Raw genomic sequence first — 12,678 nt, 5'->3', positions numbered from 1 at the left:
GAGAATTGGCTCTCCCAAAGGAGGGTGCTAGTTGATGGAAATCATTCAGTCTGGAGCTTAGTGACCACCAGTGTTATTCTGCAGGGATCGTTTCCTGGGATGTCCACTTTTTGCAAATTTGTTCGAAGATGTGGATGAAAAAGTAGAAAGGTAGGATAGTATGTTTTTCGATGACACATATGATGGTAACGTTCTGGATAATGTGAAGGGCTGTTATTGGTTGCAACGGGACATGGCAGGGTGTAGAGTTGGGCTGATAAGTGGCCGACGGAGCTAATGCAAATCGTTATGGACCAGGCCGCTCCCCTGAATCATTTCAAGAAGGTTGCATAGACCCCAACTTTGCCAGTTGTTTTAAGCAGGTGTACAATGATGTTTCAGGAGAGATGCTGCTGGTGAAACGAATTAGTCTGAAACAAAATAATTTATTTCCAAAATTACTAAATGAAGCACAAGCAAAGGACAATAGTATAGAGAATAACGTAACCTCTCCAAAAACTCAACAGATTATTCGAACGTAATGATGCTCTACCCAATATTGGCACGAAAAGAAAGATTAAAACTAGTGTCTTAGAGGAACGAAGCCAGAGCGAGAGACAGATGGATCAGCCTGGAAGTGCTTCTTTGGGATCGAGAAGTTTTTTTTTAACACAATCGATAAAAACAAAAACAAACCAGAGATTAGCGTAGCTGGGAAAACTAGCCACTCCCTCTATTTGTGCAAGTTTTTTTGTTTCAAAAACTTGGAAGTTTGTTCCTGACATACCATTTGTTAGTTATAATTAATGTGACGCCTTCAATTTGAACTTTTCAGAGTCTTTTCTTTTCGACTTCTCTGAATATAAACCAAGGAAAACATAAACATTTAAAGGATCGCCATCATCGAGCCTCTCCAATTTAAAGAAAAAGCCATTAATATCCAAATATGGCTTCATTTAAAACCCCTTTAGTTTTAAACTTTCAGTACTCTTTTGCACACACGGTCATTACATTGACTTTTAACATGGAAACACGCACTACTATGTTCTCTTTAAGTCTATTTTACCCATGTCACTGAATTTCACCATTTCTCATTCAAGTCTGGACAATGTGTCGACAGTCATGTTTTCTCGATATGCTGCATGCAGAAATTCAAATTAAATGGCTGTCACAACAAGCTCAATCTAAACTGTCCGGAAATGTTGTCCTTAAAGTTCTCCCCAGAGTTTAATGGTTTATGATCCGTGTATACGATTGTCTCAGATACATTACAGATAAAATATACATTGAAAAGTTTCAGCGACAGCACCAAAGTCAATGTCTCCTCAATCATCGAATATTGTTGGCTGATGAGCGTTCTATTTGCTGGAGAAATATCTTATAGGTCTTTGTATCTTCTCGTCCTCTTCTTACAAGTGCACTGCACCGGCAGCAAAACATCACTTGCATTGACAGCCACTTTGAATAGGTTTAGATAATAAGTGACGTTCAATAATGGGGCAGTAGTTAACACAGTTTCCAAGCTGTCAAATGCCTTTTGACATTCCGCTGTACGCTGAGACGTCTGGCCTTTATTTAGCAATTCACTGGGTGGAGAAGCCACACTATTAAAATTTGTAATGAATTTTCAATAAATTCAATGCAATTCCAGGAATAGTTGCACGACTCCTTTCGTGGATGTTATGGGATGCTCCCCAATCCCGCCTCAGGCAACTGTCTGTGTGGAGTTTGCACATTCTCCCTGTGTCTGCTTGAGTTTCCTCTGGGTGCTCCTGTTGCCTCACACAATCCATTAATGTGCAGGTTAGGTGAATTGACCATGCTAAATTGCCCATAGTATTAAGTTAGGGGGTAGATATACGGGATTGGGTCTGGGTGGGTTACTCTTCGGAGGTTTGGTGTGGATTTGTTGGTTTACACACTGTAAGTAATCTAATCATACCTCTTTTTTGCTTCTCATAGTGCCATTTGTCCATGTCCAGTAAAATGTCCTAGGAAGATGACTTGGGCGTTGGCAAATTCACTTTTAAACAGGTTTATGACCAAGCCTGCTTTCCAAATTCGATTCAGTATGTGTGATAAATGTTGCAAATGTTCCTCCACGTCTGACTAAAATTCACCATGTCATATATGCATATGACACAATTCATTAATCAGGCAATGACCTTATTAGCAGGTCTCTGAAATGTGGCTGGCCCACTTTTCTTACCAAAAAGACATGATGTCAAACTGATACAGTTCACTCAGTGTTATGAAAGCCGAAATTTTTGAGATTGGTGTCTGTCACTATTGTCTGAACAAGTCCAACGGAGAATTATAAGTTGCTTGGCCCAATTTTTCAACACTGTCTTCCTGACTTAGTCTCGATTATGCATCAGTCTCTGTTCCTACATTGACTTGGTGATAGTCGACTCATACCCTTTGGGAACCTTTCGGTTTTGGTGACATTACGATGGGTGAGCTCCAGTTTCTGCAACATACTTCGATTATGTGATCTTGAAACATGTATTCTATCTCCTTGTGAACTTTAGCGGGCTATGCATATAAGGATGTTGCTTAATCGGAACAGCGTCTCTTACATGTAGGTTATGCATAATTTGGTTAGTACTTCCCACCTTATTTCCACACATCTCCCCATGTGATAGCGATAACCTTTTCAGGTCATTTCGTTTTTCCTCTGGAAGCTAACTTAATCATTTATCTAAAATATTTGACAACTTGCTTCATGTACGGTTTAAGCTTCAGAATCTCCAATTCAGAATACTCTGAAATTGATACGGTGTTGTAATCAAATGCACATTCTTCTCTTGCATTCCTTCCCTGTCAAAATACCTTTATTCACCTGACACACTCCGTGAGATTTCTTTCTATCTGTATTTGTAATCAACTAGTTCACATCGCTCAATTTCTTCTCGATTTGTAAGTCCACTAAATATTGTTTTTAAAGTTCATCTATCCCTGGACGTTGCACGAACTCCTTATCCCCCATTTCGAAATGGCTCAATTTTTATTTCTTTTCTGCCTCCTGTTTCAGTGCATGTTGTGATGCATTGCAATGCTGTGTAGACAAATCCCCTGCTCTATGTAATCACCCCCTAAAATTTCACACATGGTTGAAATATGTGGTCTCTGAATTCCGACAAATAATTCTCTATTATCAATTTTAGCCGTCTTCTCATTACATACCTCCCAACGAAAATAAAAATTCAAATAGACTGAATTTATTTGATTCATTTAATGCATTTCTCGTCATTAAAAGCACAAACAAAATTCCCTTACTCAAACTGTCTGTATAGTGCTGACTAGAACCCTCTAAGTGGTCTTTTAATGTCTCATGCTAACTTTCGAGTGCACCTTGTGAATCTGGATTTGCGTTATAATCTTGAATCGTCTATAAGTTCTTTGAATAATTTCAATTTAAGTTTTGACCCTTGATCTGATTGTATCTATGTGGGATAGTCCGTATCTAATGAAACATTTGGGTTACTCCCCTGCAATCATGTTCACTGTGATTATTGTGTAATGGGATAGCCTCGGAAAAACTACTGGACACATCCAATGTTGTTAACCAATACTGACGCCCTTTCAGTTAAGTAGGGATCCAATGCAATCACTTCACTCCTGTAAAAGTTTCTGCAAAGGCAGGAATAGGTATTTAAGATGCGAGATTTTTTTAACAGTCTGTGATTTTCCAATTACCAGACATGTATGGCATATCTAGCAAAATTCAATTACTAACTCGTGCAGTCCAAGCCAATAAAAAGGTTTGAACATTTTAGCGTGAGTTTTCTTTTCTCACTCCTAAATGACTCCCTACCTGCAGCTCATCTGCCACTGCCAACACTTACTTTCTAAACCCACTTACAAGACGATTTGATAAAATTCTGTCCCCTCATCTTCCAGAATATGTGATCGCCTCCATTTCTTAATAACAATATCATTTTTAAGATAATAACATTCAAGGATGCATTCGAATTCGTCTTCTGGCTAAGCCTTTTAATACAATTACTGAAAAAATCAACTTTCTGCTCTGACTCACTTAATTTATCTAAGCCAAAAATGCTTGCTGTTGTCATCTGCTTTCGCCTGGTTTGTCTCCACGATTGATCACACAGTGTACCTGCTGATTCCATTTGAAGTTTTGTATCTGTACTGTTTGATCTCTCATGTTTCAACTGGTGAAATTGTGAGCTCAGTGCCACAAGGTCTGGGGGAAAAAAACATCCCAGAATGTTGTCCTGCAATAGTTCAGTTGCCTGATGTTTCACTGGACTTTCAACCACAGTAGGCAGCATTCCTACCTGTAAACCAGCTAATGAGAAACTGTATTCCTGGAGCTGAAGGTTTGTCCAGTAGCACGAAGTCTCCACTCTTCACTGGATAATCTAACCACACTTTAAATAATTAACCACTCTTGTCTCGGAGTGGATTTCCATTACTTGCATCTTTTCTGGCAGTGATCATTTGAGGTACTTATCTTCCATTCGGTCAACATAACAGATTGAGAGGACCTCTCTCTCTCTCTCTTAATATTATAACCTCTTTACCAGCTGCTCCTGGCCTATTCAGGGAAACTTTACCTGTACAGGTATATGGTTCAGGAAGGTCTGGCATTTTCTCCTTAACTAACCTGCGACCAGGTTGTGCAGTCTACATCAGCTTTCCAGCCTCCACTGTACTTTCTGTTACCAATCCAACAAAATTCACTGGCTTATGCTGTCTTCCTATATCATGCTACTCTGTGCTTCTCCTAACACACCACCTCTGTGATATCATGCGGCTAGCATTATTGCAGTGAATATACTGGAGCTTCTTTTTTTTCCTCATTCCATTTCAAGGTTTTCCTTACTCTATGGTTTATCTTCGTGATCTTCAATGAAATCCACCTTTCACTTTCCACGTGAAGATTGCTTTATTTCCAAATTTCTGTCCGTTTCGGATTAAAATTGCTTTTGCCAGCCAGACTTTGATTTGTACACCAAATCATAACCAACAGCCATTTCAGCTGTTTTAACTCTCTTCTCGTTCGTCCACATGTTTCCACATTAGATTAGAACTTACATTTTTAAACATTTGCCACAGTGCCAATTTCTGGAGTTCAAATTGTCTCTCTTGCTTCTTTTCTTTTCTCTCTTTCTCTTTTTCCTTCCTGTTCTGCTTTTGATTGTAATTCCTTATTTTTTGCCTCTAATTCAATCAACATAACTTTCAGTTGTATTTTAGCCATCTCTGAATACACTGGTGGTCTTTTCAGCAAAATTAGATGCTTAGATATTGCTGTAATTCTATTTCCAATCCTCACGGTAGCAGGCAGCTTCAATTCCAGCTGGTCTGCTAATTCCAGCAGCTTGGCCTTAATTACTTGTTTTGAAAACCCCAAAGAGAAAACTCTTGGTGAGTGAAAGAACTATTGCTTTGCCAAGCACTGTTTAAAATAATCGAATTTAACACCTAACACGCGCTGACCTGGAATCTAACAACGCTAATCCTACTTTGTAACTTAAGAACAAACCGTGCCGCGCATCCCCAATCTGTCATAGATCACGTCTGACCCCTCAAAACATTTCAAGAAAGTAACAGTTGTAGATAAAAAAAATTCTCAGGAATCAGATTTAGCATCAAGTCAAAGCACCATTTATTAACCAAAAGTTTTAGGGAGCTGCGAGTTCACGCTAAATGCTGGTTTCGGCTCAGCTGGCTCTCCAATTACAGAAATCAACATCCCTTTATACAGTTAGCTGCAGTGCAGTGCTAACATCATGAAAGCCGTCATCATTATAAATGAGAGCCTCTTCATGGCTGAGGCCAGAGTGATCAGTCCCCTGGTGTCCTTAGTGGTCCCATAGGGAGGGAATATACTAATAAAGAATCTCTCAATTTCAGTGATGGACCATTTGGATCGAAGTTGGGGTATGTTGGGATAAAGGTGGAGGGAACTATAATGGCGACAATAAGGGACTATGTAGACAAGGTAGCAAGATATCGACCAATTTGGAGGGAGCCATGTGTTGGCCTACAGACCACAGACAAAATTGCTACCATTGGAAGTTCAAAAGTACTTAGTCTGAATTGCAGTGAAAATGGTTTTGAACGTGACACTTATAGTCGTCTTGTTGACAACTTCAAGGCTAAGGATACCCCCAGAGGAAATTGATTGGTGCCCGGATAGGGTAAGAAGCAGAGAATGCTAACATTCACTAATTCCAGCATTCCACCCTGACTTGCGGATGCATTTGAAACAAATAGTGCCCATGAGCATTTCTTTATCTGTGACGTTAATTAGGGATAGAGCCATGGGTGAACGTGAATGGTATTGATGGGGTTGGAATCAATCTTTATATTGTTGCATATTATAACCTACGGTCTCCCAGGTCAACTTACCATGGCAGGATAAATTGTTCCATCAGCCCCTCACATGAATAATTCGTGACACGCCCAGTCAATTCTACACCCCCACCCCATGGAGAAATGAGAGGATGGTTAGTGGTACAAAAACATTCACCTGTTTCAGATGCATTAAATGGAATGGGTCTCAGGTGATTCCACCCCCTTCAGAGTGTGTGGGGATTCGAGTACAGAGACACCATTTGGAGAGGTTGTTTCACTGCATGAGCTTGCAGAATTTATCCATGTAAGTGACGCATCATTCGTGGGATGAGTAGCCTCATCAGGTTTAATGGCCGGTATTATTAATCTCTCGAAGAATTTCCCTCCCTACCGGTGCTTTCTCAATTTCCAACACTGCCCTTCTCGCTTCAGATTTTATAGGTTATTGGTGGCGTGGTTTCTGTTCTTATGTCTCCACAACTATGGGGACGATTTTAATTAGACATTTATCCAATTTAGTTTTCGCCCATACCCCAGGAATGGAGGCACAAAAAGCTCTGAAACCTTAATGACCCATGGTGGATGTAGCTTGGATAATTCCCAAGTGGCTCGAAAAACGCTCCCAGTTTTTCCTTCTTCCATTTGGGATGGGGCCAGACTAATTCAGACTTCCCACAATCTATAATGACTCCATAATCCTTCGTTCAATCATTTCCCCAAATAGTTCCTTCATTATTTTTATTCGCATAAAATTGCAATAGTGTGAACATGTAATTAATTTATACTAGCGTAATCTTACTCAAGTATGCAGTGTTTTTTTTTATCTGTTAAGCCCCTACGTATAAATCATTTTGTTGGCCGTGTGCAGGGCTAGGTCAGTAATGGATGTGGAGGCTCCCTTGTCCACTACTATCTCACACTCGTTGTCTCCTACTCGTGAGGACACGTAAATCTGACACTCCTTATTTCCTGTGTTTGTGGGGGCTGTTGGACGTCAGTCCAATATGACCTGTGTGATTGTTGGTTTGCCGTGTTTTCCTAAAGTGTCTTCACGGCAGCCCATTTTACCACAATGTTGACAGACACGCTCAGGTTTGGTTTTATTCTGTTTCCGAGCCACAGTTGTTGCAATTGGATTTTGATTTTATCTTTGTCATGTTGCTCAAATTCTCTTCTTTTATGCACATGGGCGTTTTCCCAACACAAGTTCGTATCATGCCAATGACACTAATTTGTTGTAGAGAAAAAGTATCCGAAAAACAAGTTTAGCAGCAAGTCACAGGTAAGTTTATTAAACAAAAGCTTTTGGGAGCTATGATGTCACCCAAAAGCTGGGTCTTCAATTACAGAGATCAACAGCCCTTTATTCCCATAACCATTGTTAAACACACACTTTCCATCACATAGACATTTCCTTAGACCGAATGACCCATGACAATCCTCCGAGCAGGTTCTGTCTGCCGAGACTGCAGCCACTGGTTATGTTGAGGTTGCATTTTTATCTCAGTAATGGTCATTCGTCAGTTTATCCGGCTTGGTCTTGCAGCAGTCCGTCCTTTCGCAGTTGTGCAAAGATTTTTCAATGATCCCAGCATGCTTTACTTCATTAACCCAGATCCAAACTTTGCTAGTTGATTTCACGTGGTGTACAGTGGATATTGCAGGAAAGAATACGCTGTTCAAATCACTTAGTTTTAAATGGCACAAAATTTATGCACAATATTACTAAATGAAGCACAAAGGACAACAAACTACAAAACAATTTAAAGTATGCAAAAAAACAACAAATTATCCAAAATTCATTATGTTGTTCCCCATATTTATAATAATCCCCATAAACACCCCTTTGCACAAGAGGAAAAAAATAAAACCAGGGTCTTACAGGAGAGCAGCAAGACAGAGAGGAGGATCAGTGAAGAACTGCTTCTTTGGGGTGCAACAGCCTTTCTAATAAAGTAGCAATATAAACAAATTGAACCATGAAAAGCTGAACTGTGAGAACTGGCCACTCCCATTTCATGCTACAAGTGTTAGTTATTTTAAAAAATTCAAAGGCTGTTACTTTAGGCACTATCTGTTAGATATAAGCAAACTGACACTAAAACACTTCTATTTTGACTTTTCTGTGTCTGTGTCATTTACGAGTTTTCTCTCAAAAAAAGTATGACATAACAATGTTAAAAGAGTAGCGGCATCAGAAGAGTGACTCTTTTTGAAAGGTTGAATTTGAATGCAGAACACAGGTTTAAAGGCTCGATTCTTGGGAGAGTTTAGGAACAGAGGGATATTGGGTTCCATGTCAATACATCCCTCAGATTTGCTAATTAAGTTGATAGGATTGTTCAGGAGGCATATGCTGTGTTGGCTTTCATTAGCAAGGGGATTGAACTTAAGTGCCGTGAGATTATGCTGCAGCTCTGTAGAACCCTGGTGAGAACAAAATCGGAATATTGTGTTGAGTTTTGATCGCCTCATTATAAGAAGGATGTCAAAGCTTTACAGAGGATGCAGAGGATGCTGCCTGGACTGGAGGGCATGTCTTATGAACAACGTTTGAGTGAGCTAATGATTTTTTAATTGCAGTGAAGAAGATTCTTACAAAACAGAGTATATGCCTCTGCTATTTTACACTCGACACACAGAGAACTACATCTGGTGATGTGATCTGTTAAATTTCGAGAGGCAAACACTATCCCAGAGGTCACTATTTAAAGTTAAAATTAACAATTTTATTTCTTTACAACTATTTGCAATTCCTTTCTCTTAAACATAATTTTACCACCCAATCTATAATTCTCATCGAATAAAAACCTCAATTATGTTTTACAAAAAAAAAGCAAATTTCAAAACGAGCCATCTATCGAATCTTCTCTTTGGAACTTTTTCTGTAGAATTTACTTGGTTGTTTTTTCTTCAGTATCCTGCTTAACAGGTCATTCATATGAACCGGTATCATTCAGTTAACTGGGGCGGGGGGGGGGGGGAGGGGGGGTGGTGGCGAGGGCGGTAGTTGTAGATGGAGCACTGACAGGATATAGTGAATCAATCAGGAAGGATTCTTACATGATGAAACAAAAGGATTGGTTAAACTATGTCTGCTTTAAGGCAAGGAGAGTCCGAAATAAGAGTGATCAACTTAGAGCATGGATCCTTACTTGGGGCAATGGCATTGTGGCCATAACGGATAGTCAGTTTCACGGGGACAGGAATGGTTGCGAGGGTACAGAATGTTTAAAAATAATAGGGAGCGTGGAAAAAGAGAAGTGGATGTAGCATTACTAATCAAAGAGTGCATCACAGCGACAGAAACGAAGATTGTTGAGGTAGGTTTACCCACTGAGTCAGTATGGGTGGAAGTTAGGAACAGCAAGGGAGCAGCCACCTCATTGGAAGTTTTCTACAGAGTCCCGAATAGCAGTAGAGAGATTGAAGAACTGATAAGCCGGCAGATTTTGGGAAAATGTAGATGTAGCATGGTTGTTTTTATGGGTGACTCCAACTTTCCAAATATCGACTGGAACCTCCTTCGTGAAGATGGTTTCCATCTGGTGTTTTCAGGAGTGTTTTCATACTTGGTATGTAGACAGGCTGACGAGGGGAGAGGCCAAATTGGATTTGGTAATCGCCAATGAGACAGGACAGCTGTCAGATCTCACCGTGGGATAACAAATTGGTGACAGTGACCACAACAACGTCACAGTTACCACAGTCTTGGAGAGGGAAAGGAATAGTTACCAAGGGAAGACTTTTAACTGGGGAAAAGGAAATTATCACGTTATCAGACAGGAGTTGGGAAATGCAGACTGGGAGCAATTGTTCCACAGAAAGGGCACAGCAGACATGTGGAGACTGTTTCTGGAGCAGTTGTTCCGATTGATGCACGCATTTGTTCCTCTGATATAGGTAGGAAGAGGTAAGATTAAAGAACCTTGGGTGACGAGAAGAGAGGAGCCTCTCATCAAAATTAAGGAGGCAGCTTATGTAAGGTGGAGGAAGCAAGGATCTAGCAAGCTCTAGAGGATTCCAGGCTTGCTAGAAAGAAGCTCAGAATTGGACTGAGGAGAGCATGGAAGGGGCAAGAGAAAGGCTTAGCAGGAAACATTAGGGAGAGCCCAAAGGCATTTTACTAAAAAGTGAGGAATAAGAGAATGATCAGGGAGAAGGCAGGGACGATCAGGGAGAGAGGAGGGAACCTTCACATTAACCAAATTATCCACCAACATTTCTCCCACCTCCAATCGGACCCCAACATCAGAGATATATTTCCCTCCTAACCCCTTTCCCCTTTCCATTAAGATCATTCCCTCCATGACTACCTGGTTAGGTCCATGACCCCCAACAACCCACCCTCCCATCTTGGCACCCTCCCCTGCCACCGCAGAAATTGCAAAACCTGCACCCACGCCTCCTCCCTCACCTCCATCCAAGGCCCCAAAGGAGATTTCACATTCATCAAAGATTCAACTGATCATCCATCAATGTCATTCATTGTATCCATTGCTCCTGATGTGGTCTTCTCTACATTGGGGAGACTGGACGCCTCCTCGCAGTGTGCTTCAGGGAACAACTCCTGCACCTATCAATCCCACCACCCCGTGGCTCAAAGTTTCAACTTCCCCTCCCACTCTGCCAAGGACATGCAGGAGCTGGACCTCCTCCACCACCTGACGCCTGGAGGAAGAACACCTCATCTACCACATCAGAACACTTCAACGCCAGGGCATCAATGTGGACTTCATCAGTTTCCTCATTCGCCCTCCTCCACCTTCCCGCATTTCCACCCTTCCAGCTCAGCACTTATCTTGACCAGTCCTACCTGCTCATCTCCCTTCCCACCTATCCACTCCACCCTCCTCTCTTACCTATCACCCCCATCCCCAGCCCCACTCATCTATTGTACAATTTGAAACCTTCTCCCCAGTGCCAACCCCACCCCTCCCCTACCCCCATTTATTTCTCTGGAGGCTCCCTGGCTCTATCTCTGATGAAGGGCTTTTGCCTGAAACGTTGATTTTCCTCCTCCTCCGATGCTTCTGTGCTTTTCCAGCACCAAACTGATGTTAACTATGGCTTCCAGCATCTGCAGACCTCACTTTTGCCTAGAATACAGAGAGTGCTTTTAGTTGGAAAGTGTTCTGCTTTCCAATGGTGTACTGCAGGGTTCTGTTCCTGGGCTTCTGCTCTTTGTAGTTTTTATTAACGACTTGGATGAGGAGATTGAGTGGTGGGTTAGTAATTAACCAGATGACACAAAGGTTGGATTTGCTTTTGATAGTATCGAGGGCATTTGAGCGCCACAGAGACAGGACACAGAGCTGTGATAACAAATGGCAGATGGAGTACAACCTGGATAAATACAAAGTGATGCATTTTTGGAAGGTTGAACCTGAAAGCTGAATATAAGATAAAAGACAGGATTCCTGGCTATGTGGCAGAACAAAAGGTACTTGCTGTTCGAGTACATAAATCAGTCAAAGTTGCCACCCACATGGACACGGCTAGTAAGTAAGCATATGGTGTTGTAACCTTCTTTAATGGGGGATGATGTTTCAGAGTTGCGAGGTTTTGTTACATTTCTACAATTCCATACTGAGACCTTATTTGGAATATTTTGTCCAGTTCTCGTCGCTCTACGATTGGAAAGATACAGAGGCTTTGTAAAGGGTGCAAATAAGGTTTCTCAGGATGCTGCCTGGACTGAAGGGCTTGTCTTATGCAGAGAGATAACTCACTTGGACTGTTCTCTCTTGAGAGAAGGAGGAAGAGAGGTGACCTGATCGAGCTATATAAGGTAATGAGAGATATGGATAGTGTCAAAAGCCAGAGACAATCCCCAGGACAGGATTGACTGATACGAGATGTCATATTTTTTAGATGTTAGGAGGAAGGTAGAGAGCAGAAGTCAGACATAGGTTATTTATACAGAGAGTTGTGAATGCATGGAATGCGTTGCCAGGGGTTGTCATGGAAATAGAGTCATTAGGGACACTTAAGCACCTGCTGAACATGCACATGGGCACCAGTGATTGCGGGGTGCACAGGTAAGACGATTTTATTTTACATTTGGATTAATCCTAGGCACAACATTGTAGGCCCAATGGCCTGTTCTGGTCTGTACGTTTCTATGTTTTGTGTTCTTTCAGAGATCTATTCGTCTAGCAATCCGTAGTTGTTGGTTTTCTTGGCAGTTCTCCAACCAACTGCTCAAGATGTCTACTTTTATACCCCAAAACATCGGATCATATTATTGTGTTTCATCCTGTCCCAAAACTAAATACAAATTTGATTGGATTTTGGTATCTGGTGCATAATTTACACTGACTGGCCAAAATTGAATATGCTTTTGTATAATGGGAACAGAGCTGCAGCTAT

This window comes from Chiloscyllium punctatum, chromosome 47 (genome assembly GCF_047496795.1).
Source record: "Chiloscyllium punctatum isolate Juve2018m chromosome 47, sChiPun1.3, whole genome shotgun sequence".
Taxonomy (NCBI): domain Eukaryota; kingdom Metazoa; phylum Chordata; class Chondrichthyes; order Orectolobiformes; family Hemiscylliidae; genus Chiloscyllium; species Chiloscyllium punctatum.
Note: the sequence above shows the minus strand (reverse complement) of the source record.